General features: G+C 40.4%; 1 protein-coding gene and 1 long non-coding RNA gene across 5 annotated transcripts in view; one reads left to right on the top strand and one right to left on the bottom strand.

Moving 5' to 3' along the window:
* FHIT (fragile histidine triad diadenosine triphosphatase) overlaps positions 1 to 27698 on the bottom strand; it is a 1489770-nt gene that overhangs the window by 1223184 nt on the left and 238888 nt on the right. Inside the window, exon 3 of one of the 4 annotated variants that reach the window (XM_050781269.1) lies at positions 19785 to 19849. The exons of the other annotated variants lie outside the window; for them this stretch is intronic. The gene's annotated coding sequence lies outside the window, so the exon portion shown is untranslated. The remainder of the gene's footprint in view (positions 1 to 19784; positions 19850 to 27698) is intronic. 4 annotated transcript variants of the gene reach the window in all.
* On the top strand, positions 1027 to 12587 carry LOC126948857 (uncharacterized). The gene is made up of 4 exons (XR_007723553.1): positions 1027 to 1106; positions 1191 to 1309; positions 11149 to 11257; positions 12014 to 12587. It is a non-coding gene; the product is annotated as an uncharacterized LOC126948857 (long non-coding RNA).

The raw sequence follows: 27698 nt of genomic DNA on the forward strand, positions 1-27698 counted from the left end.
CGACCAAAACAAACCACTCTGAACCCTGGGGTTCAGTCAGTGGCAATTTCCTCAAATTTGTCCTTAAAAGTTGAAATGTATCATACTTTTGCTCAGCCACCCTTAAGAAACTTGAGTGTATGAGTGTGTGGGAAATACAAATAAAACCTACAGAGCTGTTGTCTGGATTGAACAAACAAGCAAATGTGCTCAGCTTTCCAAACAATTGCAGGTGCTGTAATAATTCAGAAAAGTGTGTGCTGAGCAGTGGGGGATGCTGGCATGCTCTGTTAAGACAGTCATTGTGGCCAGGTGCTGTGGCTCACGCCTGTAATCTCAGCACTTTGGGAGGCTGAGATGGGCGAATCACCTGAGGTCAGGAGTTCCAGACTAGCCTCACCAACATGGAGAAACCCCGTCTCTACTAAAACTACAAAATTAGTCAGACATGGTGGCACATGCCTTCAATCCCAGCTACTCAGGAGGCTGAAGCAGGAGAATCACTTGAACCCGGGAGGTGGAGGTTGCAGTGAGCCGAGATCTGCCATTGCACTCCAGCCTGGACAACAAGAGCGAAACTCCGTCTCAAAAACAAAAACAAAAAGAGAGCGTCATTGCTAACCATGTTGCTTAGCACAATTTTGGAAGGAGGCATGATGCTGGCACAAAAAACCCTTGCCAGAAATTCCTAGTCCTTAATTTTATGCTCGCTCTTTCATTCTTTTCTCATTTCATTGGCATACAGGCAAGTGAAAAACAGTGGAAAGAGAAGAGGGAGCATCAAAGGAAAAGAGAAAAAATAAGCCTGACTCCTGTTGTTTATGGTTGTCTTGTCAGTTAACACCTGGGCAATCATCAACCATGTGCTCTCCTTGAGCCAGGTCCTCAAGAACCTTAAAGAACCCAAGATGAAGGAAGTAGACAGAAGCAGCTTTGTGGTGGTTAGGGTAGGGCTTCCAGAACGTGGCTACAAATCTCTTGGGAGTCTTGTTAAAATGTGGATTCTGATTCTAGAGTGGGGCCTCAAATTCTGCTTCAGTTGGTGATCTTGTTAAAATGCCATTTCTCACGATGGGGTGGAGCCTCAGACTCTGCACTTCTGCTCTTAGGGAGACCCAAGCCTCAGGGTTAGTCTTTGAGCCTGGGGCAGTGGCCTATCCTGGACCTTTTTCTTTACAGGGATTTCACTTGACTCCTTCTCCTTTTTACAGGGGCCTGCAGTGAAGAAAAATAAAGCATGACATACTCTAAAAAGCACTGGTTCTAGACTCTAACAAACTTGGGTTGGAATTCCAACTTTGCAATTGATATGCAATCTGTGTGGTCACAGGTGAGTTTTTTGAATCCCTCTGAAATTCATTTTCTCCATCTATAAACTGGGCATGCCATTTTTTAACTCTCAGGGCTGCTACAAGGAACAAATGAGATCATGTGCACCATCAGGCAGGTTCACATTCATTATGGAGTGAATGACTAAAGAGCCTATCTACAGGTAATAAAAAGGAAGGTAGGGTGTGACAATGCTTAAATACATATTAATTTTTCTTAATACTGTGACTTTGTCTCCTTCTTCTATCTACAGCTATGGGTTGTGTAGAGTTGTAACCACATTAAGCGAAGCATGTCTTCCCATTTCAAATACTTTTCTGACTCCAGAAAGTCATTCTCTGATCTTGCTTTCGGTAACGACAAAATCCAGAACAGACTGGGTTTTGAAAATATTTCTTGCTGTATCAAATGATGAAAATACATCTGATGATTTTCTTGCTCTCAATTAATTCAGTTCTTAGACTTGCTCTTCTGGACTTCTCTGGCTCCTGTTTCCAACAACAGATTTCCCTTATTCTCAAGCTCCCCTCTTCCCAGTCTCTTTCCTCCAACCTGAAGTCAGGCTCCCTTTGCTCCCGCAGTAAATCAGGCAAAAGTGTCCCTTCATTCCCATGTGATCCAGCTGGCGAATCTGAGTTTCTCTAAAGGAATCTAGATAATACTTCAGTGTTAACCAGAGGAATTAAAGGAAAAACAGCTAATGCCAGCCTTCTCTAACCTTCCCACATCAGCAGACTGAACCAAGCACTCAAAACTCAGCGTTTAATAAAGAGGGAAAAAGGAGGAGGAGATACTTTATTGGGTGTGGTAGAGACAAAGAGGGAAATAGAAGAAAATTGGGAAGTAGTGACATTAGCTGCCATGTCCTGCCTTCTCTGGCAGTTCTCCAGGGCAGACCAGGCTGGCAGTGAATGGGTGTTATAACTCCTATGGATCACGCCTGACCCTGCTGGGCCCGTCATCCTTCTGTTTAGGTGACACTAAAGGGTCTCGGGGCAGCATCAGAGCAGGAAGGATGTGCCAGCCACAGAAGTGCCAACTCATGACAAGAATCATTGCTCATTCAGGGATTCCCACCCCTGCCATCACCTCCTCTGTCCCAGGATCTGCATTTCACTGGTCTCTCTCCCCCAAGCTGTGACAGCAGAAGAGGGGCCTGCTTCCCATTAGCTCATTTCCATCTCAGACTTAGTCAGAGGAATAAATTATTGTCAGCTCATCTGTCTTATTAGATTGAGCCCCATGATATTGCCATGTTGTTGCTCAAATACTGGCAATTTCATGTGATTCAACCTCATCTGCTGTTTAGAGAAAGGAAGTTTCACTGCTATGAAAAACTAAACTATTTCTGTAGCTGAGCTATGCTGACCAGAACAGAGTTATCTCAAATTCATCTACCCAAAGGCTGCATATTTTAAACTGAAATGCACTGAGCCTCTTCCTTATCCCTACTTTCCACGTATCTAAGACAAGATAAATTCAGCAACATTCTTTAGAAAACATTCCGTCTCCAACAGCAACTATCAGTCAAACAACAGGGAATCATTGTGCATTTACTCTGTATAAAGCAAAAGAAGGATAAAAAAAATAACAAACAAAACATCTTTTCTGCCTCTAAGGAGTAACTGACATAGCTGAAGAAAGAAGAGGGGAAAAAAACCCCACAAAAATGTTAAAGAATGAAGCAACAATATAAGGAATGTCACAAGACAGACCATGATCATTTGCTAAATGAGTGGAATGGAAAATAAGTGTAGCAAGTCGAGAGGCAGGAGCAATCACCTAGAATCTGATTTGAGCCACTTTCCATCTAATTTAGCTCATCAATCACCTCACCCTCCCACCTGCTTACTGTGGGAAGTTATCACAGAAAATGAAAATCGCCTCTCTGCCTACTCATAACTCCCAGACGTCAGTCCCAGAAATGTATGCCCGGTAGGTCTCAGACCCCTCCCACCCTTTATTGAGTCCATCTCAGGAAAAGATGGGGGAATGGGGACATTTACACTGGATGCTTTTCTTTCTCTAGATGAAGTCAGCATGACAAAGGAAAATGGGAAAAATCTAAATGTGTGTGCCTCAATATAAACTCTAGCCACCTGGCAGCCTAGCACTTTTCCTGACTTCATGATTCCTTTTATTTCTGAATTTCAACCTTTCTGAGCAGTTGCCAATAGTCAAAAATGGACATAAATTTAAGCATACTACAAATACCTGTTTAGGTACAAATGAGGTCATGTTAACACCTCGCAGCCCCCCACTTTAGCAATTCCCTGTGTGCTCTCACTCACACAATCTCCCATGGTACCCTGCTCTTCCTCTCCACTGAGGGCCTCCCTCTCGAGGACAATGCCTAGCCATGGACCCTGTCTCTAGTGTCCTCCTGGAGAAGGGTGTTTCCTTTCCCCAGGGGCCATAGCCAAGGGCTCTGCAAGGCAGCAGCAGCCCTGGCTGCCTCAGTACTTCTGGTGTGAAAGCCATGCTGGGATGCTTCATGCAGAAATGCGGATAATACCCTTCTGTCCAACGCTGTCACCCTCTATTGCCTGGGTTGAATAAAAGTGAAAGTTTGCTAAGGTCCCAAGGCAACACCTCTGACCAGGCCTTTTCTTCTTCTCCCCTTCCTTCCTTTCTTTTTTTTTTTTTTTTTTTTTTTTTTTGAGACAGAGTCTTCCTCTGTCACCCAGGCTGGAGTGCAGTGGCACAATCTCGGTTCACTGCAACCTCTGCCTCCCAGGTTCAAGCAATTCTCCTGCCTCAGCCTCCCGAGTTCTGGGACTACAGGTGCACGCCACCACACCTGGTTAATTTTTTTTTCTTTTTTTTTGGTTTGTATTTTAGTAGAGAAGGGGTTTCACCATGTTGCCCAGGCTGGTCTTGAACTCCTGAGCTCAGGCAGTCCGCCCACCTTGGCCTCCCAAAGTGCTAGGATTACAGGCCTGAGCCAGCACTCCCAGCCACTTCTTTCCTTTTTTGAGACAGGGTATTGCTCTGTCGCCAAGACTGGAATACAGTGGTATGATCATAGCGCACTGTAGCCTCAAACTCCTGGGCTCCAGTAATCCTCCTTTCTCAGTCTCCTGAGTAGCTGGGACTACAGGTGTGCACCACCATGTCTGGCTATTTTTTTTTTGAGATGGGGTCTTGCCATGTTGCCCAGGCTGGTCTCAAACTCCTGGACTCAAGTGATTCTCCCACCTTGGCCAGCAGACACACTGTTGGTTGCTTATTAATGACCATCACCTCTTACCTGGGCCTCTACTAGAGCCTCCTAATGTCCTGCTTCCAGTCTTGCCCTTCCAGTTCATTCTGCACAAAGCAGCAAGAGGGATCTTGTAAAAACACTAAATAGATCATGTCTTCCTGGACTTAAAATCCTTCAGTGCTTTCCCTGCTACACTCAGAATAAAGTCAAAGCTCTTGGCCCTGGCCTACGAGGCCTTCCAGGACTTGGCCTCAGCCTTGCTCTGCAGGAGACTGTCCAGTGAAGGTTATAAACTCAAAGTCCACTGCTTCCCATGAGAACCCTGGGTCAGAATTCCAGGTTTTCTGCTTACAATGTGAACTGTGGAGCTTTGGGCCAGCTTCTTAGCTTCCCTGCACTTCAGTTTCTACACATGGGAAGTTACATATCTCACTGGATTATTAGAAATAAAGTGAGATATAACATGCATGGTGCTAGGAATAGTGCCAGTCAATAGTAAATGCTTCATAAATATAATCAGCCTGGTCTGCTTTCATTTCTTTGAACATATCTTTTCCACCTCAGGGCCTTCCATTTGCTGTCCTTCCTGCTCCGAATGCTCTGCCTCCTCCCCTTTTGTATCACCTCCACAGAAAGGCCTTCCCTTACTAACAGATCTCAATGGGGACTCTCCCCACCTCACTCTGTTATTCTCTATTGCAACTCTTCATTTCCTTCCTATCACTTGTATGCTGTGATAAACTGCCATTATTTTCTTTCTTCAGCTATTCACTGCTTATTGTCTTTCTCTTCCATGAGACTTTAATCTTTATAAGTATTACCATTGAATTCCAGTACTAGAACATCATTTTGACTCAGGGATCCTCCATGAAGTTCCATCACTATTTAAATTGTTAATAGCAAGGAAGTGGATGAATCTTACTAATCTCTCATCTCATGGTCTGTTTCCATTTGGCTTTTACTTAAAGAGTCCTCCTTCTGTGGAGCTCAGACCAGCTCTCTGAGGCTGGGTTGGATAAAAAATACTGTGATTGACTCAGCCTCCCCCATTCCCCTGAAAGTACATATAAGCTTCTTTTCAAGGACTCCTTGCCTCTTTGGACAGATACTTAACTAAGTAACCTCTGATGGCTCCTTTTGGCTCAATCTGATTTACCTTCTCGTGTGTGTGTGTGTGTGTGTGTGTGTGTGTAGTGCACACACTTACTAAGATGTTGGCTTAGCCCAGAGTCCTCAGAAAGCACAGCCTGAGGCAAAATCTTATATAATCCTAATTTATTGGAATGTGCCATCCAGGGAAGGAAGAGGGAGAGAAGAAGGAAATGGAGGGATGGAGAACAAGCTGGCTGCCACTGTTACTCAGCACAACTGATTGTCAGATCTCCAGGACCCATCTTCTGAGACAGGCTATGTGAATGACAGCTCCTTTGGACAGTAAGTCAGGGTAAGAAGGAGATGAATTCCAGGTTGCACATACGTGGGAGCTGAGCCATCTAGTGCATCACAGGCCTCAATGGCAACATGGGAGCCCTGGCGAGAGATGACAGGCTGACTTGAGAGAATGGGAGCAGTCACTGTAACAGCCTTTGGCCCTTGGCAGCAATGGTGTCAGCAGCATTAGTGACGTGGCTCTGTAACCATGAGAGCAGCACAAACCAGGCAAGCATACAGATCTGGAGGAGGGCCTAAACTGAGTCTCATACTGATGCAAAGGAAGGTGTATTGTTTGAGGATGGCAAGCATGGGACATACAGGCTCACCACTCCTGAAGCTTGCACTCATGGCAGACATCTTTGTACTTTGTACTTTGGCTGAGCCCAACACTTCTTCATACAGAGCTGTGATCAGCCATTACATCACAATAGTAATGCAAATGAGGACAGTGTAAGATAAAAAAAAAATTATAATTCACACCTGGAATGATAAAGACAAAAACAGTGTAAAGCTAATGAAAATGATCAATTTCAGAAAGTGAAAAATCCACCAAAGGGAAGTCCTTCCAGAGCATCTTCCATCTAACCCAGCTCCATAACCCAGAAATCAGTGTCTGTGGATCTCCTTGATATTGCAGGAAAAGAGAATGCCATTCAAATGATAGCTTTTCCGGAACCGAAATTCTATGTACATCCTAGCATAATAGCTCTCATTGTTCTGTATTTGATGACAGTTTTGTGGATTTCACATCCCAAATGATACATGCCTAATTTACAGAGCAAAGCTTAGTTCATTTAAAGCAGTTCTGATCAGAGGAAAATGTTTCATTGTGGTATTATAAGGAATTGATCTGCTAATGTTCTTCTTAAGCTTTCACATTAATGACAGAGAAGATGCATCATCATTTCTACTGACCCATCATTCCACCCCTACCCACCAAATGTTCAAAGCTTTGTATATGTGTCTTAAAAATCTGTCATCCAATACTTGGCAAGTGAAACGTGCTATCATATGGTATCAAGAATGTTTGTAGCTCTGGCTAAAACTTCATGGATCTGACATTTAAGCCTTAGTGCTGATCTAACACAGGCAGAGAACTGTGCTAAGAACTGATAGATGCAGAAGTGATTAAAACACTGCCCCTTTCCTTTAGAGTAGTAAGTTCCAAACTAAAGGACAGAACCCAGTAGTGGGTCATGACATCAACTTAGGAAATTGTAACGAGAATTTTTTTGAAACTACAATAGAATTGAATATAGTAGAATAGATCTCAAATAATAATAAAGGGTATAGTTTCATGAAGGTGTCTGTGTGTGTGTGTGTGTGTGTGTGTGTGTGTCTCTGTGTGTGTGTGTATACATGTATTTCTTACTGTGGGTGATCTAACAGTTTGAAAGCCAAAGTTTTCCAAAGGGGAAACATCATCATTCAAACACATAATGATAAAAATGTATATATAGAGAATCCCTAGAGTCATGCAGAATCAACATTCAGTATGCATACAGGATGGCAGAGATTGGTACTAAGGGGGCCTGATATTCAGGCAATGGTGAGAATCTGGAGTTTGCCTTCTAAGGCCCACATTCCTCATGTTACTCTCTGCTCAGAAACTACTACTGTATGTGCCCGCATCACTACAGAACATAATTCAAGCTCATGAGTATGGCATTGAAGGACCTCCAAGCTTACTTCCCACTACTTGTCACCTCCTCCCACACCTTCTTGATGCCATACTGTTACTATAATCATTTTTGCCATTTTTGAATGTGTTCTGTGTTTGAATACATTCTGCATTTTTGTACTTCTGGGCCCTTGTACAAACTCTTCCCTCATGCTGGAATGTCTTTCCTTCCCTATCTGACCACTAAAGTAATATACTTACAGTGGTCAGCCTTTATTTTGTCTCCCCAGCAAGCTATCCCATCCTCCTTCAGGTAATATTATTTTCTTTCCTTTGAGATACTACCTGAAATTTCATGGGTTTTGTGGTCAATCATAATGCCCCACTGCCTGTGGCCACAGGAGAAGCTCTGTGACAAACATACAGTGATTGGTTGAAAAAACAGGCATGTGACCTACAGCAGAACATTATAGTCTATCTCATGTACAGACAGGTACAATTCCTTCTCTGAATTCTAACAGCAGCCCTCAAAATACAGTGAGCATAATAATTACCTGGAAGGTTTGCTAAACCATAGATTGGTTCCACCCTCAGAGGTTCTGATTGAATAAATATAAATTATGGCCTGAGATTTTGCATTTCAAATAAATTCCCAGGTGTGTTAGTTTCCTCTTGTTGCTGTAACAAATTACCACAAACTTAATGGCTTAAAACAAAACAAATTTATCTTCTTACAGTTCTGGTGGTCAGACGTCCAAAACAGGTCAAGGTGTTGGCAGGGCTGTTCCTTCTGGAGGCTCCAGTGTAGAATTCATTTTTTTGGTTCACTCAGCTTCTAGAGGATGCCTGCATTTCTTGGCTCATGGCCCTTCTCTTGCATCACTCCAACACCTTACTGCTGTCCTCACAACTCCTACTACTAACACTTACCTCCTGTCTTCCTCTTATAAGGACCCTTGTGGTTATATTAGGCCTACTGAGATAATCTAGCATAATCTCTCCATCTCAACATCCTTAACTTGATCATATCTGCAAAGTCCCTTTTTCCATAAGAGGTAATTTATGCCTGAGTCCTTTTGCCTGAGGATTAGGATGTGGACAACTTTGAGGGGCTATTATTCAGTCTACCATACCAAGTGATGTTGATCCTGATAGTCCAGAGTCCACACTTTGAAAACCAATGAATTACTATCACTATTAAAGCCAGCCTTGTATTTTAATTATTCTTTAGCCTGTCTGCCTTCCACTAGATTGAGAGGTTGCAGAGGCTGGAATAGATCTTGGCCTTTTTACAAATTGCTTTAATTCTATTTACATTCAAATTTCTGAATACTGGTAAATACATCTTTCAGTTAAACTGGGGGAATAGGTAAACAGTCGGAAATGCTGATAGAAAAGAAAACTGTGAAGATAAAACCTCAAAGTGGAAAGGTATTGGTTAATAGGATTATCTGGATTCCTTACTGCCAACAGTAAAACTTTCTACCTAATTATGCTCCCAAATTTCAAATTTCTCGATTGCTGACAACTATTGTCATTTTGATGTCCCCCAGTTATTTCTCATTTTTCTCAAACCAAATTTGTGTAACTGGCCAGCCCATCCTGAGTTCTATCTCATGGGCTCTCGATGTCAGAGATAGCTTCACCACACATTCAAGCACTCAAGTCAGAAATCTCACCAGCATCATAGGAATAGCAGCTGACAGTTATTCCCCCATTGATATGTGCTTGGCAACGTTCTGGGTTCTCTATGGGCACTTATTAATTCTTATTCATTCTTGTCTTGTCCATTTTAAAAATGTCTTCCATAGTGCTTTACATATAGCATACATACACTGTCTACATTGCCTGGTTCATTCAGTAGACCATAAGCTCCTTGAGGGAAGGGATGGGTCTTATTCATCATCTTGTTGCCAGGATGAAACTATGTCACTTGTACCTCACATTACATTTTCAGTAAAATGTTAGAGAGATGAGACCATATGTGAGCAGTAGGAAGTAAGTCAGTCAAGTTGAAGTGGGGTCTAATGTCAAATTGCCTTGAAAAGCAGGCAGAACTTAAACATGATATAGTAGGCATCTCAGAGATACCACAAAATCCTAAACAAGAGCATAAAGCTAAAATCATTTTATAGAGCCAAATCAGTAAGTCCCCAGTTTAGCTTAGGAACAATCAGACAAGGACCAAAGTCTTTCTAGGAGGTATGATTCTTCGAAGAGACAAGGGGGATAGAAATTGAGTCCATAAAGTTCTCTTCTATCCTCCTGATTCTAGGCGTTGAGGTATCTGTTCTTTGTTCTTGGTGATTTACTATATCTGATTGCAACTCAGAATTCAAACATTAGGCTCTGCCTTCTTTTCCATCCAGATTCTCAAATCAATATCTTTACTATGACACTTATTCTCAGGATTAATTTATGAAATTGTATGATGTGCTTTGAAGATTGAAGGCTTCTTAGAGAGAGATGGAATGCCAGCTTGTACTACCAAACCAGTATATTAAACAGTTCCTGCTTTAAAAATCAAAAGTTTGTTGGTTGAGATGCTATTAAATCGTAACATACAAAAGCAGTACATGATCATTTCAGTGGTACAAAGGCAAACTAAATATAGCAGATGAAAATTGTTACAACATAAGAGAAAAAATGTAATCTAATATTTTAACCATTTAGTTATATGCCACATACAAATAAATTATTATAAAGAATAAGTTTTAGCACTTGCCCCATTTGTCTGATAGGGTACCTAATATGCCAAGGACTGTGCAATACTGTGATGAACAAATGAATCCCTACATGATGGAGCCAACAATCTAGTGGACAGGATGGATATTTAATAATTATGAATTATTAGGACATAATCACAGGACAAAATAAAATGAAGGAATTCCCAGAGCAATGTGAACACAGAACCAAGTATGGAGCATATCTGGGGAACCAAGAGACTGTCCAGAGGAGATGATATTCCAGCTGAGATTGTAAGGGCAAATGAGAGCTGATGAGCAGCACAGAAGGGGAAAGAATCTTCTAGCATTTGATCGGCATGATACATAAAGGGAGAGTAGCAGGGGATGGGCTGGGAACCTGGAGGCCTGTTCAAGACTGTTCAGCCTTGACAAGGTAAAGGGGAAAAGGTGATATATTTGTTTGAGCTGAATCTCTCAGCATTTTACATCTCAAGTCTCCTAGTTCTAAACAACCTGAGAGGAGGCTGCTCTTTATGAAACTGAGTATACGGAAGACAGCCTTGAGAACCTTAAATTCAATGCATTGTGTAGAATATAACCATGATTCTAAACAATACTGGTTAAAAGCCTTTTTTTTTTTCAAATGGGCATAGCTTTGTTAAAAAAAAAAAAAAAAGAAGTAATAATAAGATAATATGGTAACTGAGTAGAGACAGGAAGCCTTTTCTACTGAAGTCTTTGGTTTATGGATACACCCATAGTGTTGGAAGGAAGCATTTGTATTTTAAGGTATCTTTCCTAGGTTTGTTGCAAAGTGTATAGACAGCATACCCCCATGAGGATGACAACACAGTTCTTCTAAGACATTATTTATTTATGTATTTATTTTTTAGGCAGAGTCTTGCTGAAGTGCAATAGGAGTGATCACAGTTCACTGCAGCCTCAGCTTCCTGGGATCAAGTGACTCTCCTGTCTCAGCCTCTCAAGTATCTGAGACCACAGGTGTGTACTACCACACCTGGCTCTTTTTTTTTTTTGAGAGACGGGGCCTTGCTTTGTTGCTCCGTCTGGTCCTGAACTCCTGGCCTCAAGTGATCCTCCCACTTCAGCCTCCTAAAGTCTTTTAAGATATCATATTATGGAAACTTTAAATAAGCTCTTGCTACATATGAAACACTCTGCTTAGGGTTCTATGTATAGCTTTCATTTAACCTTCACAGCAACTCTAGGAGGTAGGCACAATTATTATTCTGCTTATCGACATTGTCAACTGAAGTTAGAAAGGTTAGTAAATCTTTGAGGACCACACAGCAAGTCAGCAGTGAAGCTGTTAATCCCTCCCCACTGTTAACCAGGAAAACTCTACTTCTGCTAAATTCTGATCATCATTTTTTTGCTAAAGGGGTTAGGGGTGCTTTTGACTCTTTTTTGTTTCCCTTTGAATTACCACCTAATGGTTATTGCTACAGTGTTTAATAAGCAATGCATTATCCCTGGGCAGTGGAATTAATATCATTACTCAGAGATGGTAAACAGAAGTTTGCATTTGTGCACTGCCTGGAGGTGGAAGCATCAATAAAAGCCTGAGGTGGGAGGAAGAGATGAATGTGCAGGCTTGAATCAGAGGCAAGGGATGCAATTTGATGTGGGGTAATAAGAAATCATGCCTAGGCTAGCAGAGAAACACAATCCTTTACCACTCCTAGCCTCAACTGCACTGTTACATTTCTCCTAACACTGCTTTTCTTTCCTCCACAGGGCGCAGAAGTCCCAGCCCCGCCCATCACACCCACTACCCTTATGTACACCCAAGGGTGCCTGGCATGCAAGATTCTAGAAGCAATGGGTTGAAAGTCCCTTTGACAAAGTTTGCTTGGGGACTGAAATTTAAATCTACATCCTAGGACCAAAGATATTTAAATTAAAAACTTCCTACCAAATCCAACAACGCTAAGAGAGTGGCGAATGTGATATTACAGAAATTGGTATGCAGCCTCCAAATGCCAAAGTGGCAGCTTGTTATTTATGATAAGATAAGGAGCAGCTTGTTACTAAAGATATCCATGTTAACCCCACACACTGAGCAGAACAAAGGATCATTAATGATTCCTGGGCTTGTCATGTTAGAAAGGGGTGGCAATGATTAAAGAGCATCTATATATGCTTTCCTTGTGACATTTTTTATTTTTAAACTCCAATATAAAAATTCATGTTAATTGTTATGATTTGTGTCACATGCTATGCTCCAGGGCTGGACAGGAAACAGTGTCGCCATTCTAGTATTTTATAATGAGCAATAAACAAACAATAAACAATGACCACAAGAAAAGAACCACTTTCCAAGATCATACGATTAGTTCTGACATTTGGGAAATTGCTTCATTGCCAGAAGTCAATTCCCGCGATTGCGAGCATCTTCCACAAATAAAATTAATAATGTGCCCAACTCCCCTCCCATCTTCATTTTATTATATGAAAACTGGACCTCCCATAGCATGTAAAGTCACATTTTTAAAATAAAATGTTCTTCCTTCATAAAATATATAAGTAAATGTCTTATACAGTTACAGAGACCTTTGAAAACGTACATTTTTCCATTCCTTTGTTTATTCAGGCAATAGCTGTTTGAGTACCTACTAAGTGCTAGGTACTTTTCTAGAGCGAATATGACAATGATGGAAAACAGACAATAACATTCCAAATGAACAAAATAAGTTTGGTAGTAGTAAGTGTTTGGAACAAAATAAAGTAAGGCAACGTGATAGAGAGACAGGTCCTTCCTCATGGGGATGGGGGTGGGGGGGTGGTCAGAGAGGGACTCTCTAGGAAGGTGACATTTAAGCAATGAGTTGAATGACAAGAAGGAATCAGCCATGAAAAGATCTGGAGAGGAGCATTCCTGACAGAAGGAATGGCATATGCAAAGGCCCAGTGCCGGGGCAAGCCTGGCTTGTTCAAGAACAGATGGAGTTCAATGACCCCAGGGCATTGAGGAGGGCCCAGTGGATGGGGGATGAGGTCAGGGAGTGGGGTCAGGAGCAAATCAGGTGGGGCCTTGCAGGCCTAATGAGGACTTAGGATTTTATATTAATGACAAGGACAGCCACCAAAGGTTCAAAGCTTGGAAATGATAGATTCTAACTGACATTTTAAAAATTACAGCTGTCTGGGAGTCATGGGGGAAGAAAATGGACAGAATTGTGTTCCACTCAAAGATGGCATTTCCCTAACAGATCCTAAGGCCCTGTCTTTGTCAGTATGGGTAGTGATTAAGAACATAGTGCTAGTCAGAAAACCTAGGTTTGAATCCTTGCTCTGCCATCAATATGCTATGTGATCTTAGAGACTCCATTAAACTTACTAAAGTCTTCATGTAAAAACTATAATAATAATTCTTTCCAGAGTCTTGGTGAAAATTAAATGAGATATAACACATAATATAGTAGTGTTAGTGTCTGGCACTTGATACATATAATAATAGCTGTTATTGTTGTTATTATTATTATTAAAATTAGGAAGAAGAAAGAGAAGCATAAGGCGAAGCACTCAGCAACCACCCTGATCATTCAGGCGAGAATACAGACTTATGGGAGACAGGATGGAGGTTTCCATCAGCACAGAGCATCTCTGTGCTCCAGGCCCTTGGACAAATGTCTTCTCTTTAATGTCCTGAAGACATTAGGTAGAATCTAGACCAAAACAGAATTTTGGAAAAACTGGAAATAATTCAGATGCTCACCAACAAGAACATGAATCTTGATATGATGGATGCACCTCACGAATATGTTGATTGAGGAAAGCTAGACAGGAGAGACTATATGCTGTGTAATTCCATTTAGATGAAGTTCAAGAACAGGTGAAACTAACTGGTGTTGGTGATGTCAAAGCAGTGGTAACATTATAAGGGAATGTATTTGGAAAACATTTGGAAGGAGCACAAGGGAGCCTGCCAGGGTGCTGAAAAGTGCACTATAACTTGATCTAGATGGCAGTTACATGTGGATATACATATGTAAAAATATCATTAAACCATATACTTAAATTACCATACTTTATACACTTCTACTGATGTATGTGTTATACCTTAATTTAAAAAAAAATATTTCAGGGGATCAGAAAGTCAGCTACATAAACAAACAGATAGTAACTGCTCTCTTCAGGAAAACTATGACCTCAGGACCACTGAGGAACCAGTTAATTTCCAAAGCTACTTCCTGTTTCTGTGTTAAACAGCTCTGCCCATACTGTCAGTCACAGCAATGGCAAAGAACCACAGGGCAGGTGATGAAAAAGCTCAGCTTAGCAACAGGACAATGGGGAAGTGTGTTAAACTGGGGCCATGACCAACTTCCCAAAACCCTCTCTGGTGATTGCCAGTGCCTGATTAATGTCTTACCTTTCAATTGTGCTGAATTTGTCTGCATTAAATGAAAGCTCAAGGGGGAAGGATCACTTCTTTTCTATATGAGAAATATACCTCAGGTACCTGTGTGCTCTGTAAAGAACAAAAATAATAACAGGAGGCCGTGGAACAACTGAAGTGTGGACCATGTATTTAGGAAGCATTTTCTGGCATTTCAATAAAGGAAACCCAGAGGGCTTCCAGCATAAGAACAGGATCCGAATGGATTCATTTTCCAACCCACAATGCAAAGTCATTAAGTCCCATCGCATGGCATTAGAAAATGCTTTAAGCTAAGATCAGTCGAAAATGTGCCCAGGACAGATTTTTATGACCATATCATCACAACCTGAAATTCAAGTTGGTGAACTAGCTAGAAATACGTGCTCACTAAAATGGTTCAGAGTCTTTCTGCATCTATCTCAGTGAAAAATGGCAGCAAAGGAAACCTTATTTTCCTGGAAAAACACTATCAAATGATAAAGCAATTCAGGACCAGTTTTCACAAAGTAATAACAGGACATACATAATTGATTGCCTTTAGTCTTCATCTCTGGGTATTACAAATCACAGTTACTAGCACATAGAACAAGCTTTCATTCCGGATTCAGGCTGTCCATCTTGGCACTGCCTGAAATGGCTTGAGCACCTTTATTGCACACTTTACTGCACTGTTCTTCAGTTGCTTCTTCAGTGAAGTTCTCATATTCCCAACAATGTTATACCCTCTTTCTTTCTGTGTGTTTACTCACTGTCCCTGATGGTAGGCAAAAAGTAACTTCTAGAAAGGAACTGATTTAGACTTATGATCTCACCTCAGGCTTGCAAGGCAATACACACCACCCAGGGAGATAAAACATATTCCTATGAAATCATATCCTAACTCTCTCCGTTAAAACTCTAGAACTGCACTAAAAGCAGGAAAGACATACTAAAATTACACCAATTCTTTGGCTTACCAAACATCAGCAGCTGCATCCATAAAAAAAGAATAAATAATTCATTCCAAAACTGTTTTTTGCACATCTCAAGGCTCATAACATTGGTTTGTAGGAGGAGGTCTGAACGAGGGCCTAGAAATTCTGAGTTATGCCTTGGCCATAACAGGAACCTGATCCCTCTATCTTACTCTTCCTTTGTGTGTAAGGCTAATGATATACACCTGGGCTGTCAATGACAGCAGCCATGAGCCACGTGTCTATTGAGCACCTGAAATGTGACTACTCTGAATTGAGATGTGCTGTGAGTATAAAATATACGCAAGATTTCAGAGACTTACTACCAAAAGAAGAATATAAAATATGACTCTTCAATAATGTTCAAATATTAATTACTTGCTGTACATGCTGAAATGATATTTTAAAGATATTAGGTTAAATAAAATATGCTATTTAAATTTATTTTACCTCTTTCATTGAACTTTTTAATGTGCTTATTAAACATTTTTTTAAGTTATATATGTGGCTCACATGTATTTCATTTGGATGGCAATGATCCAGACTATTCTGAATTGCTATGAGAGCTAAGATTCTCTCCTTGTAGAAATGGGGAATTAACAATCCTAACAGTTATACATGTCTTAAAGGATGGAGAATATGGGGGAAGAGGAAGCAATAAAGTCACCAAGTGTATTACATGTTTAGTTATACTTGATTTTCCTAAGCACATTACAAAAAGAATGAAAACAAGGAAGAAAAACATGCATTCACCCTCCTGAGACGGAAATGAGACCGAATATGGACTTTGAAATCAAGCCATTTCAAATTCAAATTCTGCCTCTAACCTCAGTTTCTACATTTGCAAAATGGAAAATAAGCATACTCACCTTTTAGAGAATTAAATAAGATCATGCAGATCAAGTACTTAAAGCAACATTGGGCATGGTTGGGAATAAAGATCTTGGCACTGGAGATGTTGAACCAGGAGCGGAAGGGACATTGAGACCAAAATGTCTATTGGGCAATGGGAATCTGAGCCTGGAAATCAATTAAAAAAAAATGGATAGATGCAAGTGCCCTAGCAAGCAAGCCAGACAGGTGAGAAAACACTACAACCGGAAAGGGCGCTGGTGTTACATAAGCAGCTCACACTTCATGGAAACGTCACAGCTGCAGCTGAGCTCCAGCCAGTCGCTCCCATGGAGGAATAATAGAGGTACAGTGGTGCCAGGTTTTCCAATTTTCTAAGAGAATCTAGAAATCCAGCTTTTTAAATGCTTAGAAATTTTTTAAAAATTAGTTTAATTTAAAAAGCACTCATTATTCCAGAGAGAACTCACGGGAAAATAGTTTAATACCGGCTGGGCGCGGTGGCTCACACCTGTAATCCCAGCACTTTGGGAGGCTGAGGCGGGCGAATCACGAGGTCAGGAGATTGAAACCTTCCTGGTGAACACGGTGAAAACCCCGTCTCTAATGAAAAAAAAGAAAAAATTAGCCAGGCGTGGTGGCAGGTGCCTGTAGTCCCAGCTACTCGGGAGGCTGAGGCAGGAGAGTGGAGTGAACCTGGGAGGCGGAGCTTGCAGTGAGCAGAGATCGCGCCACTGCACTCCAGCCTGGGTGACAGAGCGAGACTCCATCAGAGAGAGAGAGAGAGGGAGAGGGAGAGAGAGAGAAAGGGAGAGGGAGAGAGAGAGAGAGGGAGAGGGAGAGAGAGAGAGGGAAGGGGGGGGAGAGAGAGAGAGAGAGAGAGAGAGAGAGAGAGAGAGAGAGAGAAAGTGTAACACCTCTGCTGCCTCAAAGGTCAACAAGATAACTTGTTAGATTTTTACCATATGAAAGTTAACAGGGATCTCAGAAGAAATTCCCACAAGCCCCCAAACAGCTGAGCTGCCACGGCTGGGGAGGGAGATTTACCTCTTCCTCCTCCCAGCTCTTCATGCCGCAGGAACACAGTTGCTACGACTACAGGTGTCCCAGTGGTCTTTCCCTCTCCCCACCCTGACCTGGATGTGATGCAGAATGTTTCAGAGAGCTGCAAAAGCACTAGCACTTTTTACAGAAGACGCGTGACATAATCCAAGGTGCTACTCCGGCTATTATCCATTGCCTGCTTTAGGTCTCTCTGAAATTGTCTGTTTCCGTTTCAAGCACTCTCAGTTGCTACCCATTTTAGTTAATAAATTATCATATTGTGTAAATGTATACAATCTGTAAGCCAGGAAGAACTGTCTGGAAAAAAGGATTTTTAAAATATCACACTTAAAAAAATAAATACTAGTGGCTTCTCTATATCTATTGTAAGGAGTAAAAGGATTTACACCTGAAAAATTAAAATTACAGTAGCTACTCTTTCCTCAAGTAAGAGGTTCTTAGCAAATGCATTTTAAAGAGGATGACTTTCCAGTGAACACTTTAATTTTAATTTAACCTTCCCAGAAAACGAAGTGCTTTGTGTAGATTCTTTTGGTTTTATTTAAGGCATAAAAATTAGTTCTGAACTGTGATAATTGTGGGCTTAGGAATGTAATCATTCCAAGCACCACTTCTCACTTGCTTATAAGCCCTACAGGTCTTGAGTTGCTGTTTATTGCTAATTCGAAGTTGGCAAGTTATTTAACTGTGAAGCTGAACTTGAAGTCAGAGTGTGACGAGATGGTGGGAGGCAGATTGTCTTGTTTTGCTTTCAACGGGTTATCCAAAGCCCGGATGCAAAACGTGGTGCAAGACACGGTTCCAGATATGTGCTCCTCTAACTCTTAATCTTAATTAAAATGAGGTGATGAAATGTTCTAAAGGTGGAACAAAATATTACATCAATCTATAACTCTATCTTGTCAAACCAGCCTCAAATAGTATACAGATTATGATTTTGTTCTTAATTGTGGCATTTTGTTGTTGCTGTGAGGGCTCAACCTAAATACTATTGCTTCTATTTTATTGTTTAAAGAAAAATAATGTGGCAAGCTTTGGTCATGAAAAATGTTAATGTCCATAATACAGTAGATGCAGCATTTCTAAACATTTTAGAATTATGCGTTTGAATCCATGACCACATACTCACATACATATAACCAATATTAACCAAAGGGTCACATGGCAATTCTTTTTCCTTTATAATAAGGAGATCCTTTGAATCCCTGCTTACGTATGGGTGCATTTGAAGAGAGAATGCTTTGAATAATCATTTTCACACACCACTATGCCCGAAAGTTTCGAGCATTCTGATAGAAATCATTGAAGAAAACTTAACAAAAATATGTTTGGCATATGCTGTATTTAGTGTGATCAATAGTGTTTAGTAATTCAAGAAATGAATTAAAATTTCACCCTCATTTTGCCACTCCTAAATTTCCATTTGAAAAAACAATAAGAGAAATTATTAACTGGCTGAATATTTCTAATGTGCTTCTCAGCATTGTCGAGTAAAGCTAACTCCACATTGCAGGCCTGTGTGCTGACTCAGGTTCCCAAAGTTTGTGTGGAAACTCTTTGGTCTGTTGTTGCTATTCTTTATTCTTTATTCAAAGGCATTTCCTAGTGCAGTATCTAATTTTAGGCACCTGGGTAGACTTTGGGGATGCAACAATACATGTGGCAGAATCCCTGCCCTTGGACGCCTTACCCTCTCCTTCATACAGCATCCAATGGATCCAAAACCAGGGAGAAGGTGCACCTCACAGCCACAGGCTGCAACAGAGAAAGGGAAAGCACTGCTACTACCTGGTTTGTGTTTGTTTGTCTCTTTGTTTTCTTCTGTTTTAGTAGGTGTCAATTTTACATAAAGATCTAAATTTCTGACTTCCCTTTAAAAAAAATTAGAAGATCTTAGCACACTGGACCAGAAAGACTACTTGACAACAATTGACTGAAGCTGTGGGGTGGGAGTGTTGCGGGGGTGTGGATGGTGCATGATTCCCGGTCATCTCTGGATCAAAACTGGCTCTAGTTTGCCAATGTTCCCACCACTCCCTATAGTTTTATACTCACTCATCTCCATTACCTGCTTTGTCCTCATATTACAGTATTTACATTTCTGACCCTGCAAGAAGTAACTAGCAGTCAGAAAGCCTGATTATTTGGTCTGCTGCTTATTAAATATATGACCTAGCATGAATTCGTGAATTGTATAACACCTTGGAGCCTCAGTTTTCTCTTAAAAAAAAAAGTAAAGCAAAACAAAACACACCTTCTCTGGCACTGGCACTGCAACTGCAAATCTCCAAAAAGAAATCCATGGAGGGGTGTCCAAACCTGGAAAGCATTAGGCCAAGGAATAATATTCTTGTAATTATGTCTTCAGAAGAAATATCTAGAAAATCAGAAATAACAGCCTATATCTGATTATAACTATAAAGATCACAAAGTACTCTCAACTGAATTAAATCTCACGTGACCTCTGAGATAAATATCACTTTAGCCATTTTGCAGATGAAGAAACTGAGGCTGAAAAGGACCAGGGGATCTGCCCCATCACCAAATGATGACATTTTTTAAAAGTCAACTTTCAAGATAGTTCCCATAATTTTAACACCTATGAAGACACTATTAACAACTGACATCACATGATGAAATAATAACCAGTAAGATGAGCCCTCATTTTCCAAGGATATACTCTGGAGAAAGAAATAACCAGTAAGATGAGCCCTCATTTTCCAAGGATATACCCTGGATAGACAGTAGCAGGCTTTTTGAGTTTGCATTTGTTTGCTTGTTATTCAAGAGCAACACTTTTTAAAGGGTATTACATGTTGTAATATCAAGGAAATATTTTAAGTAAATATTTGTAATAGATACTCATTTGGACTTCTAATAAACTAGTAGGGTTAAAGCTTTTGAGGATGCACTTTCTCATTAAATGTTTGTCAACATTACATTATTTTCTTAGAGATTGTCATCATCAAGTAACTTCTATGAGAAACAAATGTCCTTAATTTTATCAAAGTCTACTTTTTATTAATCCCCTCCCTACACCTAATTGAGCTCATTTGAACCATATGGCCGTTCAGAAAGAAATATGAGAATTCATCTGGCTCATCGTCACATACATTTTTTCCAGAAAGACCCTAATAGAGTTAAAAGCTTGATTTAAACATGAATAAAAGGTTTATCATTTACCTTTAAGAACAAACTCTCCATAGGAATAGTGAGCTCTTTTAATACATTTACATTGTATTAGGCTTACAAAAATTTAATTTATTGGTGTCTTTAGGTACATATTTACTGCACACAGTCAAATATATAACACCTTCATAGCAACCTTTTTAAAAAAGAGGAGGTAGACTTATTTAAGTTTTTTTCATGGTTCACCATAACTCAGGTAGCGAAAAGTCTAAATGAACAAGCAGAGGGCAGACGAGCGACTTTAAGTGCACAGGAGAGCTCCACATAGTAATTTAAAGGCACTGTGGGAAATAAATAAGGAGATACGTGAAAGAGTAACCAGCTCTTGGCAGGACATGTATATGACTGGGTAATGTGCAAACTACTGTTTATACATTGCAATCAGCTGGCAGCCAAGCAAAAAGCTTATAGATAAGTAAGGACACTGCCACAGCCATGTTTTTGTTCCGAACCTCCTGATTAAGCAAATAAACTCAGACTAGAGAGCCACATGGAGAATACAATGCTAAGGACCATACACTTAGCATGCAGGGTCGTAATATTAAGAGCAGCTGCAGAAGATATCACTGCAGACTTGAGTAAACTTTCTGAAACAATAATCTACAAAACCGGCTGTGTTTGGTGATGGCTCTTCATAAAAACAAACAGTTGCAGGAAATCTAACAGGATTCCAAGCTACAGTTCTCAGGTTATAGATTTCAAACACTGTAGAGAAATCCACAACATCCCAGCTTTTTATTATCCAAAGTGAAGATTGTGAAAGCAAATAGGATTACTATCTAGTATGGTCATCATTACATTTTTTAAAAAGACACTATTATTCTGGAATAGGAAGTATGTGATCTCCTTAAAATGAACAATTCTATTTAGAAAAAGATAGAACTTCTGCAAAGCACTTTTGAGGTAGGTTAAGTTCCTGGGAAACAGATTCCTCATGCATTTAGCTTGAAGAAAGGTTTAAAAGGAATTCTTTGGGGATCAACACCTGGAGAAGGAAATGGAAAGAGAGGAGGAAGCAGGTGAGCTGAAGGAGAAGTCATCGAAATGGTAGTTTGTGGGGAGTAATGAAGAAAGGGTGTCTTAGCCCATTCTGGCAGTTGTAAAAAATATCACAAACAACAGAAATTTATTTATGATAGTTCTGGAGACTGGGAAATCCACGATCAAAGTACCATCAGATTTGATATCTGGTGAGGGCCCACTTCTGGTTCACAGATGATGGCTTCTCTCTGTCCTCCACACTGTGGAGGGACTAGCAAGCTCCTTGGGGCCTCTTTTGTATGGTCCCTAATCCCATCCATGAGGCTGGAACCATCACAACTTAATCACCTCCCAAAGGCCCCACCTTGAGGGTTAGGATTTCAACATAGGGACATGGATGCAGCTGGAAACCATCATTCTTAGCAAACTATCACAAGAACAGAAAACCAAACACCGCATGTTCTCACTCATAGGTGGGAACTGAACAATGAGATCACCTGGACTCGGGAAGGGGAACATCACACACCGGGGCCTATCATGGGGAGGGGGGAGGGGGGAGGGATTGCATTGGGAGTTATACCTGATGTAAATGACAAGTTGATGGGTGCTGACGAGTTGATGGGTGCAGCACACCAACATGGCACAAGTATACATATGTAACAAACCTGCACGTTATGCACATGTACCCTAGAACTTAAAGTATAATAATAATAATAAATAAATTTAAAAATAAAAAAAAAAAAGAAATGATGGGGGTACACAAACATTCAGATCGTAACATGGAATGTCCTGAGTGAGGGGGAAAAGGCAGAGGCCTTTTTACCCTGCAGTGATCAGTCACTGGAAGCAGGCCACCTCATGAAAGAAGTATGCCTTTGGGAGAGGGCTGTCTATGGGCAGCACCACAGCAAGTGGAGTGATAAGCCCTTAGCTCCTAAAGGAGGACCTGGACAGTGCATTACAGAGTCCATGCAATACTTCTGTTCCAGACTAGGTAAAACAGGTTTAAGCTCTAGCTTTAAGGACAGTCACCTTTAAGCTTTTAATCTTAGACAACCATCATAACACAAGGGCTATTTGAGACACAATGTTAAGACATTAAAAGGTCAAAGCTTATAATACTCTTCTGTCCATCAGATAACATCTCCAGGAAAATCAGTCCTGTTGCTGTTTGATACTAAATGGCTTGTTAGATATCAGATCTACTGGCTTGTTCTGCAAAAAGGTGGAGTGAACTCATTTTTCTCTACTCTTTCCCTCTAAATACCCCAGAAATTATTCAACAGGAAGTGATAAAGAACTCTAAAACCTGGGAAAATAAGGAGATGGAAACTGACTGGGCACCTCAGTACTTGAAGGACAACAACCTGGTGAGTTCCCTGGGTTTCCTTTTTATTTCCAATATACCCTATGCTGGGTTCCAGAGAGGGCTGTAACCCCAAAACAGCAACAGGGAGAGCCTGCTCCCTCTGGTCATTTAGGGGAAGTCCAGTAGAGACCCAGTGGGGAAGCCCCAGCCCCAGCCCCTACTCTACCACTAGGGCAGCGATGGGCAGTGAGGCCCTAGGCCATCCCCACCATATATCTAACAAAGAATTACTATCTACAGTATAGAATGAATTCTCAAAACTCAACAGAAAATAAAAAAACAATAAACAGTTAGAAATTGGGCAGAAAACATGAAGAGAGACAGCTCACCAAAGAGCATATACAGGTAGCAAGCACACAAAAAGATGTTCGACATCATTAGCCATAAGAGAAATGCAATTTAAAACCACAAAAATATTGTTACATATCTATCAGAATGGCTAAAATAAAAAAAGCAGTGATAACATCAAATGCTGGTGAGGATGCAGAGACACTACATCACTCAGACATTGCTGATGGGAATGTAAAACGGTACAGCTATTCTAGAAAATAGTTCGGCTGTTCCTTTTAAAACTAAAAATAAACCTGCTATATTACCCAGAAGTGGCACTCTCAGGCACTTGTCACAGAGAAATGAAAACTCATTTTCACACAGAAATTTAAACATGAATGTTCGTAGCAGCTTTATTTGTAATAGCCAAGAAATGAAAATTATCCAAACATCCTTCAATGGATAATGGTAAAACAAACTGTGATATATCATAACATGGAACATTACTTAGGAATACAAAGGAACGAACTATTGACACACACCTGGATGAACATCAAGGAAGTTATGCTAAGTAGAAATTAAAGCCAATCTCAAGAAGATACATACTATATGACTACTTTAATATAGCATTCATGAAATATGATAATTATAGAGATCGAGAATAGAGTAGTGGTGGCTAGTTGTTCAGAATGGGGTGGGGAATAGGTGTTGACTCTAAAGGGATAGCATGAGGGAGTCTCTGATGATGGGACAATGAAGTATCTTGATAGTGGTTGTGGTTTCATGAAGCTACGCTTATGATAAAATTGCGTAGAGCTACACATGCACACATACACACACACACAAATGAGTACGTGCATAACTGGTCAATCTGAATAAGCTCTATGGATATGCATTGTACTAATGCCAATTTCTTGGTTTTTCTATTGTCCCCTAGTTAGGCAAGATATTAACATTGGGGAAAGCTGAATAAAGGGTACACAGGCCCTCCCTCCACATTTCTCTGTTAGTTTCTGTGTATCTACTGTTATTTCAAATTTTAAAGTTTCCTTTAATTGACAAATAATACTTGCATATATTTAGGGGGTGCAATGTGATGTTTTGATATATGCATACAATGTTGAATGATTAAATCAAGGTAATTAACATATCTATCATCTCACTTATAATTTTTTTGCCGTGAGACATTTGAAATTTATACTCAGCAATTTTAAAATATGTGATATGTTTTTATTTACTATAGTCACAATACTGTGCAATAGATCTCAAAAACTTATTCCTCCTCTCTAACTGAAACTTTGAACCCTGGTTTTTGTTTCTATTTTTGAGACAAGGTCTTGCTCTGTCACACAAGCTGGAGTGCAGTGGCACATGCACAGTTCACTGCAGCCCGATCTCCTGGGTTCAAGCAGTTCTCCCACCTCAGCCTCCCAAGTAGCTGGGACTACAGGCATGTGCCAACACGCCAGGCCAATCTTTTACTTTTTGTAGAGACAGGTTCTCACTATGCTGCCCTAGCAGGTTTCAAATTCCTGTGCTCAAGCGATCCTCTCACCTCGGCCTCCCAAAGTGCTGTGATTACAGGCATGAGCCACTGCACCCAGCCACTTTGTACCCTTTGATGAACATCTCCCCATTCCCTCTCCCTATCCCCCAGCCTCTAGTGACCACCATTCCACTCACTACTTCTATGACAAAAATTAAAGTTTGTTTCTTTTTTTAAAATTAGGCCCATTGATTGCTCAGGGTAAGAAATCGTAATAAAATTCTAGGTATTTCTTCCTCTGCTATGTGCCGGCATCTGCATCTATCATCGGAAAGTGGATTGTAAACCCATCTCAGATGCCCACCTCCATTAACCTCTCCTACTCCCGGCCCAATTTCCTCCTCCATACGCCTTCTTATAGTTGCTTGGCTGGAATCCCTTCAGTGGCTTAGCAAACTCTATGCCAGTTCCTGGGTTGCAATTCAACACTTTCTTGACCCTAGCCCATCTCTGTTGTAATCCTTTTCTCAAGGTCTGGTGCAATTAAGAATGCTGCTGAAAGGGGTTTTGTTGTAGTTCGCTCCTAGCAAATGCAGACCTATTCTGATTACTTGTGGCACTTGGCAGTGATATAAAATTAAAACTAAAGCACAGGAGAAGAACCTTAGGTTTTTATATAAATAATTTATTGTATATAAATTCTCCCAAGAGGAATCCACGTCAGTCTACAGAAAGTGTCTCTCCATTGAGACCCATACCGTTTGTCGGTAAATTCAGCACACTTAGAGCCATTTGCAATCTGGAAAAGAAAAGCCATCTATCTAAAGGGGCATGCCACACTGTTATTCCTTGGTAAGATTAAGAAATTTATCCTAATTTAAAAGATAACTGAATTCTTATTCTTTTACAAATTAGACTTTAAAACACAGCCACTGAATTGACCAAGCACTACCAAGCTTTTATCCTTCTTTTATTTAAATGTACTGAAACATTAGTGATGAAAGCTTTCATTTAAAGAATTCTGATAATTCTAATATTCATTTATAATATTCATTTCGCTACCACATTGTGTTTATGCCCCTTAAAAACGGAAGCTACGACTGCTCTAGTACTGAGTTCTCCAGTGCTTATCATTAATTAAAAGGTAAAAAATGATTACCAGGGTATCTGCAACCAAGCTTTCAAAGTGAGAAATATCAATATCCAGTAATTGAGAACATTTTGGAACCAATTTTAACAGGCAAAACAGTCCAAAGAGAAGAAAAAAATGTTCTTTATTATTTCAAATTAAAACCAGATCAGTATATCTTACTGAAAAGTTGCAATTGCCCATGCCTTCCAGGCATCTGCCTAGTTTTTCCCTTATAGCAGATGCTAAAGAAGAGAAATCTGGCATGTCCATTTCTGTAATATTTACAGATATAACACATAGATCAGTTTGGTTTTTTATGGAAGCTCACATCAAGAAGCAAAACATGCTCTGCAGCTGTACCTGTGTACTTACTTCAGGTCATCCTTATGCTTGGGGGTAGGCAGACAGATTATTAAATAATGACTGTACTGAGTGCCTACTAAGCACTGTGGTGTACTTGTGTTGAGGGCACAGAGATGAATAGAAGAATCCCTACCCTAAAGGAGTGCAAAATCTAGTGTCGGAGCCACATGAATATTGTGCAAGTGAAAGAAGGTGAACACAGATTATGTCCATGGTGAAACAAAAGTTCTGAATATCCATTGACACTGATAAAAATAGATCCTGCTAATGTTAATGGCAAAAATGACCCGAGTGTCTTTAGCTCCCCAATCAACTCTACCAGTATCCACCCAAGCCACCCCAAATAAAGTGTGTGCCCAGTGTACACACGCAGTTTCAAAAAAGTTGCCTGGTTTCTCCTCTTCTGTATTGGTAAGATTTGAGCAGGACACAGATGCCCCACTGAAATTAGAATAATTTGAGGAAGGTTTAATAAAGGGACTATTTATAAAACTTTGGGTAGTATGTAGGGAAACCATAAGGGACATTCAATACTCTGGAGCCGTTATCATCGCACAGTGTAAAGGGAGAAGGGGAAGGAGCACTGACCAGAACTTGGAAAGAGAAGGTCTGGTGGAGAGGTCAACCTCAGGAAGAGCTATCTCCTTTGATAGAGGAACATAGCCAGCTCAAAGGGAGTCCACAGGGAGGGAGTCCACAGGGAGGGTTCCAGGGCAACTAATGCCTTGACCTCACTCTCCTACCATTTTCCATTCTCCTGCTTGGGTCCCCCCATTGGCCAGAAGGCAAAAAAATCCACGGATGAAGCATATAGGTCAGCAGGTGGAAAAGGATAGCATCCCTGATTCCTGGTATTAAGAAAATCAATCAGCTGCCGACCGCAGAGAGCTGCTGTGAAAATTAAATGATGTAAAGCAAATTATGCACTCAAACATACCTCAAACATAGTAAGTAAATGAGAAATGTAAATTGTTAAATATATAATACAGGATTTTTTTCATTATACAATTCAATTTAGCAATTATCTATGCCTCCCAGCATTTTCTCCCCACATGAGAGGTACAGCAGAGAGGGAGAAGAACCAACATTTCCTGGGTGGCTAGTATGATTGCAGCAAAGTGCTAAGCATTTGCTATATATCCCATCTTATTTCACTCTATCTTGAAAATGTGAAAGGAATTATTAAGCTCTTGGGAAAGGTGAAGAAATGAAGCTGAGATACGTTGCCTATAATTATTGCTTATAATTAGGAACTCAGATCTGTCAAATTCCTAGGCTAATGATTTCTCCATTATTTTATGTAGATGGGTTACCTGTCCATATTAGATAATTTTATTTTTATCACGTCGAGGGGAATTAGAAAAAAGCTTGCTGAAAC

The sequence above is a fragment of the Macaca thibetana genome, chromosome 2, assembly GCF_024542745.1.
Source record: "Macaca thibetana thibetana isolate TM-01 chromosome 2, ASM2454274v1, whole genome shotgun sequence".
NCBI classification, from domain to species: Eukaryota; Metazoa; Chordata; class Mammalia; order Primates; family Cercopithecidae; genus Macaca; species Macaca thibetana.